General features: G+C 36.8%; 1 protein-coding gene across 1 annotated transcript in view; it reads left to right on the top strand.

Annotated features, from left to right (window-relative positions):
• The first annotated feature begins 4,152 nt into the window (after nt 1–4,152).
• cadm2b (cell adhesion molecule 2b) overlaps nt 4,153–10,357 on the top strand; it is a 361,384-nt gene continuing 355,179 nt past the window's right edge. The window contains exon 1 of the mRNA XM_051129580.1: nt 4,153–4,157. The gene's annotated coding sequence lies outside the window, so the exon portion shown is untranslated. The remainder of the gene's footprint in view (nt 4,158–10,357) is intronic.

Raw genomic sequence — 10,357 nt, 5'->3', positions numbered from 1 at the left:
GGTGTTAAGTAAAGCAACAAGTGTTTGCACATGTGTGGAGTTAGTTTGAGGCACTGGTGAATCAGTGTGGCATTTTAAATGGTTGCGTTTGAAAGAGGAAATCAAGATACTTCCTGTTAGATTTTTGTGTTACATAGAGAATTGTGTGTTATGTTTTGCAAAAAGCGTTTAATGAAATTGGAAACTGAGTCAAAGGGTTAGAATTAGTGTATAGTTTTGCAGATTTGGTGTGTGGTTCTGGTGTTTGAGTGTCAGGTTTCAAAAACTGTGTGACAAGTAAAGATTTTGTATGTAAGCAGTGTCAAGTTTAAAGTCATCTGTGCCAAAACAGTCGCTAAATAGGTGTATTTTCCATACAAGCAACTCACCAATTAACCAACTACAGAAAAATGCATCATTGGAGAAGCTAACCAACTAGTCACGACTGTTTCCAAAAACTGTGGTAACATAGTCACTCCTCTTTTGTTTGTACCACCTTGGTTCAACAAAATAGGATTGTCATTAAATTAATAATTTAAAGTTTGTGAATGTTCGTTTGAACTATGGTTTCAGTAAACACCATGTTGTTAAACTAAGTTGGTAATGATAGAACTTTCAACCATAGTTGACTGATGCTTTAAAAAAAAAAAAAAAAAAAGTCCCTAAGCTAGATTTCACTAATGACGTTATGAACCAACAACAGCCTAAGCTAGATTTAAATGTAATCATCTTAAAGCACTTTTAGGCTTTGTCTCTTTTAGGTTAAACAAGAAGGTATTTAGACAGAGTTCAAATTTGACTCTTGTTGTTACTATGAAGACATTTTCTGCCTTTCTCTGGCTGTTGTAGCAAATAAATTTCCTACATTCTGTCGCCCCCAGAGGTGATGTTTTAAGACGTCTGTGACAAAGGCAATTACATTTAAACTTGTAAGCCCACCTGTCTCATTAAAATTACAACTTAACAGAGACCACCTGATTCATCTGGCACTGAGGAGCATTGTAAAGCCAAGATAATGGAAAAACTAAATGTCTGGCATGTTTCAGCAAACACCGGATTGAGCCACAGCGCACAAGTACAATTGGATGCGGAAGTGTCACCTGATAAACTGCATCCCCCGGGGACAGAATTAGAAGTCAGGGATCGACTTTCACGAAACGAGTCTGGCCGACCATAATTCCCCCAAAAGCGGGAGTGGCGCTTTGCCTTGATGTGAGGAGGTTAACGTTAAACAATAAAAGGGGCCGAGGAGAATGGGAATGAAGCTAATGAGAGGTGATAAGATTCATTCCAGACCTCAATTTCAAGGATGGAGGAGCAAGTGGTCCGGGAGAGTACTGTGAGACTCCCGCGAGGAGTTGAGGCCCTAATGAAAGATATTAGCCTTTGAGGAAAAGAGTGATATCCCTGGATCTCACAAAGGTGAGAAGCAATCTTGAAATTTTCGGACAATGAAAAGAATAGTTCGCACTACAAAAGAAAAGTGCGATCATCATTCCTTCTTTCAAATCTGAATGACTTTCTTTCTTCTGTGGAAGGAAATGTTTAGAATAATTGTCACGCTGCTCTTTTAAAATTGCAGTTTACCACAGCTTGTCAGTGCCAAAAAGGACTAAATACAGGAAAATACGCTTATATTCCAAGACGTTGAACTTATGTAGATATTGTGTAATGAACAGACCAAAATCAATATTGCTTTTTCATCTAAAGTATCTGAGACGCTTTGCTCTCAAATATAATATAGCACAGGCTGGATGTCAGTGACACCGAATGTCACTGGTTCTCACGTTTCCTACAGCTAAACTTCATTGAGATCAAACAAAGTCATATCTAATTTGAGAGCTATACTAGAGAGCAAGGCTTCATCACAAAAATCTTTCATGCAGTCGGTTTGGATCCATCTGTTACAAAGATTTCATACAACACCAATACATGCAAAGAATCCAGTTGAAGCCAACATTGGATTGAAATACAGAATTGTCAAACATTATCCTTATAATGTAACCATTTGTTTACTTTGTCAAGACATGTTGCTCTCAAATCAAATAACGGTGCAGTTTGACACTGAATGTCACTGGTTCTCTAGTTTCCTGTAACTTTATTAACATCAAACATAAAGTGATATTTGATATGAGAGTTATACCAGAGAGCAAGGCTTTCACAGAACAACTACTTTTAGGCCCGTTCACCAAAAAAAATCTGTCATATTGCTAAGATTTCACATGATGCCAACATTCACGGTTATTCCATATGATGCCAACATTGGATTGACATGTAAACTGTCAAATATTATCTTTATATTGTTACGATTTCTTCAATGTGCCGTACATCATTGTGGTTTTCACTGAAAATATCTAAGACACGTTGCTCTCAAATCAAATATAGTGCTGGCTGGATGTCAGTGACACTGAATGTCACTGGTTCTCATATTTCCTGTAACCAAACTTCTTTAATGTCAAACATGAGGTGTCAAATATGTGATTTGAGAGTAGGGTTGGGAAAAGTTACTTTTGGGGGCTCTGGCTTTCACATGAAGCTAGAGCATTCCCTATCCAAACTGACTCAAAACTATGTAGTATACATGCCAGACCAATATGCAGTGTTGGGGAAAGTTACTTTTAAAAGTAATGCATTACAATATTGAGTTACTCCCTAAAAAAGTAACTAATTGTGTTACTTAGTTACTTTTTATGGAAAGTAATGCGTTACTTTACTTTTGCATTACTTTTTAAATCTGGACAGGGCTTGCTTTGTTTTTAATATAAAAAGTTCTATTTTTGGCAAATGTAAAAGCCTTTTCATACCAAAAGCCTCAGGCTTTGAGAAAAGTAAATTCACGTCTGTACAGTAGGCCGCACAAGAAAAAATGTCAACTCTTCAGCAATAAAAAAGGAAAACAAATGTTAGATTATCTTGAGTAATTTTTGCTTATTAGTATGGTTGAATTGGATCATCGAAGGTCAGCAGCAAAGACATTGGTTAATAAAATGGGATTAAATGCATAGAATACTAGAATATTAGTATTATTTAACATATTTAATTATTGCAGGTTTGCGAGTTGAATTTCACTGTTTTTATTCATTTTGAGGAATACTGAATCTGTTTTTTGTGACTAACATGTTACTCCCGATTTCTCTCAACATGGGGAGAGGAGAGCTTTTGATCAATAAATGGGGGGGGAAAGTAACTGGCGTTACTTACTTGAAAAAAGTAACTCAGATATTTTCTTGTCAATTAAAAAGTAATCCGTTACTTTACTAGTTGCTTGGAAAAAGTAATAATATTACGTAAGTTGCATTACTTGTAATGCGTTACCCCCAACACTGCCAATATGTGGCGCTGTAATTCTGCCACAGTGATACACTAAAAATGGAGAAGAAGACTTTGAGCATGTGCATAAAGCTTGCACGCTGTATACAAACCCAACACATCAAGAAAAAAACAAAGATGGAACAATACATTAATTAATCTGTGTTCATTATTTGTTAATGTTGTTGTTGCTGTTACGTGATGTAGCGGTGTCTGATTAGGGTCGAGACGTGGGGTGATGACATCATCGTTTTACAAAATATACAGATTGGCTGTACACACGAAAATGCAAGGGTGTCATGTTCAGATTTATCCACTCTGGGACCCGGTTTAAAAAAAAAGCAGTTTCAGGTTCCAAAAATGCTAGATCCGTCTGGACGAAATGCAGATACAACATTTTTATGTACCGTACACAGTTAAATGCATCTCTATGTGAACGGGCCCTTAAAAGTAATCCATTTTAATATTGTGTAACTCCATACATTTTTTTTGAATAAATGTTATCTTTATTAACAAACTGCATATTTGTCCTAAATGAGTCATAAAACTCTTAAAACTACATTCCGTGACACGTAAATATTATTATTTATAAAATATTTGCTGTGAGAAATGCTGCAAGCAGAGTGATAGCAGAGTTACAATATCACTTGAATATCACACTCCTCTCAGCCAATCAGATTCCAGGACTAATTGTGTTATTTAGTTAAATTTTGTGAAAAATAATGCATTACGTTACTTTTGTGTTACTTTTTGTCACCTGAGCTGGCCTTGCCTGTATATTATTATTAATAAAACCTCCAAAAGTTACATTTATGGCCAAGTCTCTCTGCACCTCACTCCTGTTTTCTCTCAACACGAGGACAAGAAAGGTGTCAGTGAATAAATGGGAAAACAAACAGTAAAAAAAAACAAAGTAACTTGTGTTACTTATTTGAAAACGTAACTCCAATATTTTCTTGTAAATTTAAAAGTAATGCAATACTTTACTAGTTACTTGAAAAAAGCAGTCTGATTACATAATTCACATTATTTGCACTGCGTTAGCCCCAACACTGTTTGAAAGCTATACCCAACCTGGTCTCATGGCAAAAATGTACCTGGGGGAACTTTTTTTTTGAGACGCGAAATCAAAAGAAATTAACTCCAGAGGAGTTTATGCTACCAACACTGTATTTTTAATACAGTAAGAGTAGGTTTAGGGTTGAGGTAAGTGTACACGACAGGGTAGCACAAATGGACACAACACAGGAAGTAACAATCTTGCTCGGTAGCTCAGCCGGCACAGAATTGGACTTCAGATGTGGAATCCTTGAGTACAAATCCTGTGAAAAGCATGACTCATGATGAAAGAGCTGAAAGATAAGAGATCAAAAAACAGGCTTAAACGGCATGCTTGCGACTGCATTTTTACATCAAATTCACATTTGTTCATACTATCGGGTAGGTTTAGGTGTAGTGCAGATGGTAAATTATTTTACAATGTCAAATAAATTACATTTTCTACCCATTAGATTGTGTTTTATTAATGTCTACACCTACCACAACCCTAAACCTACACCTTACAATAAAGCAGAAACAGTAATTATCGTACAGTACATCAGTATACCATCTAGCATTTACTATAAAACGTACCATATGTATGTTCATCTATTCTGGGGGAAAAAACGAACACTCTTCAGACATTTCTGTTGGAAACTGCAGTGCTATGTACTTATTGGTACATATTTGGCGTCTCGCCGAAAAGTTCCCGCTGGTATGTTTTTGTCATGAGAGCAGGTAGGCTATACCAGAGAGCAAGGCTTTCAGTAAATAACAACCTTTACGCCTGTTCATTACAAAAATCTAGCATATGTTACATTTTTTATTATATCTATCATATTAATCTATCATATCCACAATAAAGTCATTATATTTGTTTTCTTTGTGCATAAAAAGTATTCTCATATGGCTGAGACACTGATCACACAGACTATAGTCACATGGACTATTTTAACAATATCCTTACACCTTTCTAGGCCTAGAACGTGTCAGTTGCGTTGCTGTCTATGCAGGGTCAAAAAGCTCTCGGATTTCATCAAAAATACCTTAATTTGTGTTCCCAAGATGAACGAAGGTCTTATGGATTTGGAACGACATGAGGGTGAGTAATTAGTGACAGAATTTTCATATTTGGGTGTACTATCCCTTTAATAGATGTACAGTAGGCTATTCTACAGTTGATTATAGTTTTGCACTTTGAATGATTTCATATTGTCAGTTCAAATACAGTGGACAGATCAATTGGATTAACACAGGTAACTAAGTATAGTTTGCTAAACAACAAGTGCACTTTTGTGTTCCACAGAAACAGCAAAACCATACAACATATTGTTTGGAAGGACTCGACGGTGAGTAAAAACATGACTAAGTATTGATTTCTGGGAGAGTTGTAAGTGAATCTGATTTACAAAGGCATTGAGCAAACCTGCAGCATGCATTTACAGACAATACAGGGTGCGTTTTGTGACTGACCATGTGAAACCATCCCTTTTAATGTTGAATTTTGAAGGCCATCTTTTATCAGTGCAGCTAAGAATGTGAAGTGAGTAGAGTTTTGTATGCAGAGCTGTGCTTTTGCACAGAATTGATACTATAGGCATGACTTTTATTACTGGCACAAGAATTTCAATAAAGTGCACAAAAAGAGGAGGAATTATATACGACGCAGTTTATCTCAACAGCAGGACAACTCGTGAATGGCAGCAGAAATTTCCACGTTAGGTTTTGCGTAATGTTCCTGTGGGAACAGTATTTGACCACTATGAATGAAATTATCTGTATTATGAAAGCAGTACTGAGGGCAATTTCAACTGAAGTGGATTCGTGGGAGTCCACACTTGGCGGCAAACATGACAGCTTTCGACAAACCCATGGCTTTTTTATCATTGTTTTGAGGCTACGTTTTCACTTCGCCGCTATTAGAATGTGTGGCCGAGGCAGCTAACGCAAGGCTACGGCATGAGGTAGGATTTTCAAAAAACACAATTACAAATTTGAGCTTGCTAAAGCTACGGCAGCAAAATGGAATGGTTAACACTTGACCTGATGATGAAGTGGCAAAATTGGTTTCTAGGGAAAGGCTTTAGCTCGGAGTAAAAACTGAAAGAGAGAGCACAGGAACACCGTCGAGGCTTTTATGTGAGTCAGCATGGGGAAATCAAATGGCGGCAATGTAATTTTACCTGTGACAGGAAGGAAATCATTCAAGTTAATGTTATATTTCCTCTGTGAGACCAACTTTTTTTTTTTCTTTTACCAATTTTCATCGTTTCTTGTCCCTTCTGAAGTTTCCGGCATACAAGGTGTTTTCAGAAGTGAGGTGTCAATTATTTAAAAAGCTTACTGTGTCGCTCTTCATTGGCAGCCGAAACCAGTAGACAAGCTTTCCTGGTCCGTGCACCTGTAGCTGCTTAAAACACATTTGAAATTCACAACAGGGAATTAAAAGAGGAAAAAAATGTTAGCGGCCCAACAAAGCATGAACAAAATTTCCATTAGAGTCATTAAACAATTTTACTGCAAGTGGCATCAAGTTGTCTAATGAAGTCTTCAATTAGTGCTAAAAATGCTTCAGCACATTAAAAAGGACCTTGTCCAATTGAGCTCCAAAAAGTCTCATAAACACTGAATATTTCAATTAAAGCCCACTTCATTAGTTATCCATCACATAATCAACCATCACTAATTAGGAACATTCCAAACATTTGGGCACCCATTTCCTGTCCGCGTCCTGCAGTTTTAATGTAATACTTCCATTAAGCCAGTTTGCGTACTCATAGCCAAATGCTCAAGCAATCACCTTCAGTTTAAAACTGAACATCTATTTATTTATTTTTTCAAAATCAGTTAGTCCAGGGATGTAATAATTATTTTGTTTTCTGTTTTAAAAGACCCTCTTTTTTCACAGTTGGTTGAGTGCCTTTTTGATGGTCAAGTAAATACAGTTAAGGTCAAAAGTTTACACCCCCCTTTTAGAATCATTAAAAATGTTAATTGTTTTACCAAAATAAGAGGGATCATACAAACTGCATGTTATTTTTTTTTTATTTAGTACTGACCTAAATAAGATATTTCACATAAAAGATGTTTACACAAGATGTTTACACATAGTCCACAAGTAATAGTTTTTTCCATTCTGTTCATAAGTTTTCACCCCCCGGCTCTTAATGCATGATTTTTACTTCTGGAGCATCAGTGACCGTTTGAACCTGAGTCCCTCAGTTGTCCTCAGTGTGAAAAGATGCGTCTCAAAATCATACAATCATAGTTGGAAAGGGTTCAAATACACAAAAATGCTGGAAAACCAAGTGGGATCTGAAGGAATTTTCTGAAGAACAGCATGCAGTTTAACTGTTCAGGACAAAAAAGGGACTCATGAACAACAACAACAACAAAAAACACATGTGGATCATTCAGGGAACAACGCTGTGTTAATGATTCTGAAAGGGGGATGTAAACTTTTGACCTCAACAGTACTGTACTTCGTTAACAAAAATGTGGGTTAAAGAACAAAAAAAAACATTAAAAATGTTCTTAATATATATTTAATTACAGTTAATTTATTTAATTTAGTTTTTCAAATTATTATGAGCAGGGCCTAAAAGTAACATTTGCTTGGTAGGAACCATGCTAATAGAGCAGTCATCAATTAGAACAAACTCTGATGATTGCTCTGTTAGCACGGTTCTTTAGAAGCGTGAACACTCAAGCCTGAACCTTGGTGCACACCAAACAAACAGAACAAGACCCACATTTTTAAGGGGTCTCAGTATACTTCCACACAACCTCTAATGGACTTCAATTGACACACAAAGGCAAAACAAACCAAGGACATCTACAAACCAAAACGAGGATGTTATGTCACAAGATGCAACCTTGAAAAGGACAGGTATGACTCCTTTACATATTTAATAAGATCTTTGTGAGTTCTCAGCTGGTAAAACATCGCCATATGTACACATGTAATGGAAGCCAGTGGTAGGTGCTGTGCATGTAAACCTTACTCCCCTGATCTCAAGAGGCGCACTACCGACTGACGCTACAGGCTGTAGTCTTTTGCTTCCTTGTTAGTGCGCCCGCCTCCCACACCGGAGACCCAGGTTCGAGACCCACTCCAAAGGGGCGAGTGGGAATTTAATTTGCCATTTGGCATTTCTGATGCAATACTTAAAAATTCGCATAAAAACAGGGTGATGGAAAAAGCTGGTGAGCACATTTAGCCCAGCACACAGCAGATTTGATGTTACTAAGTTTGCAAAATATATGTCAGAAATGTTGTCCAATCAGTTTATTACGATGGTAAACTTTTTTTTTTTTTTTTTTTTTTTTTGTGAGATGCTACACCATTTAAACAATACATTTTCTTGTAATAATGAGTCATTAAAATGACAATTTTTCTTATTAAAACATTTTTTTAGTAATCTGATAATCTATACTACTACTATATGGATTCATTTGCATTGTTTAAAACACCTTCAACCAGCATTCATTATAAAGCACTCCTGCTTTCAGGCCAAAAACACACTGAAAAGAATAACTTAATGACATCTGAACGCAAGTCACTATTCTCTGCATTAGCGCTGTTTTGAACTTACTGACTGAATGCTTTCGCTTACTGGATCCTTAGACTTTCCAGGGTTTTACAATTATGTTTAAAATTATGTGATCGGTTCTTTTCATTTTTAAGGTATTGTTTTCATTCTAATGTACTGATTCGAGAGCCCGGTCTCAATAGCATGATTTTCTGCTTCTATGTAGCATGCTATTCGTACACTGAAATTGACTTTGGCGTGCATATGATATGCATGTGTGTGACGAAAAAGAGCAAGTGCACAAAAGGCTAAAATATAGAAGTGCCAGTACTGCGTACCGGTATGTACCAGCCCACTTTATGCTGGTATATTGTTAAAATCATAAATTTATATATTACAACATTACGTGAGTTCAATTAAATTCAGTTCGAGTTTATTTGTATAGCGCTTTTCATGATACAAATCGTTGCAAAGCAGCTTTACTGAAAATTTCTACAAAAGTGAACGTTTCTACAATATATTTAGTAGTAGCTTATCAGTGGTGAGAAATATGGCACAGATGTACAATAAAATCAGTTAGTTAAAGACTATAATATAATCAAACAGATGGTGAACAGCAATTATTATATGTTGCAATCAAACTTATAGCAATATTTGGCAGAGTAGGGGGCATCAGCCTACTCCCATGCCAACCAGAGTGAAGGGGACGTGGGCTTGCATCACTCGAAAAAGCCCCTGGAGTTTAGTTTTTATAGATATGGAGAACCAGAACAGGGGATGCCAGCCTACTCTCATGCCCACCGGGGTGAGGGTAGATAGGCTGGACGTGCCTTGAATAGCCCCTGGAACCACCAAGTGAGTGAAGTTGAGGGTTGTATTGGAAATTAACTAAGACTAAATGTATCTCTTTTTTTGGTCTGGATAAGAACACAAGTCTTTTGAACACAGGTTAATATATTTTCGAAATTTGAGAGCTTTCTGACCCTACATAAAAGACCTACAGAAAGGTAGTGAGGTAGTCTTCTCCTCCATGTCATTCTCAAGCTGTGTCGTTGTCTATGCTCTCAGATTTCATCAAAAACATCTTAATTTGTGCTCCGAAGATGAACGAAGGTCATACAGGTTTGGAACGACATAAGGGTGACTAATTATTGACAGAATTTTCATTTTTGGGTGAAATATCTCTGTAGGCATTTCATCAGGGTTTCTTCAGAGGAACTCTCTCATTAAGACTACAGTTGTTACGTTGTTAGCAAACATGGCTAGTTTTTCAAGTACACTTGACAATACTTAGAGCAGTCTGTTGTAACCTCTTGGAGAGGTGAATACAAAATCCTGAAGCACTCAGAATAAACTCCCTGTGCCGCCCCTCCTTGTTCTCTCTAGTCGCATCTGTGCTGACAAGCCAATTAATGATACTGGCATTATTGTTTTTGAAGATAAGGTGAAGGCAGGTCATTACCCAGTTCTGAACATCAATGCTGTCAATGTCTCTCTCT

Source organism: Labeo rohita, chromosome 15 (genome assembly GCF_022985175.1).
Source record: "Labeo rohita strain BAU-BD-2019 chromosome 15, IGBB_LRoh.1.0, whole genome shotgun sequence".
Classification (NCBI taxonomy): Eukaryota; Metazoa; Chordata; class Actinopteri; order Cypriniformes; family Cyprinidae; genus Labeo; species Labeo rohita.
The sequence above is the reverse complement of the archived record's forward strand: the minus strand, read 5'-3'. Positions and strand labels throughout refer to the sequence as shown.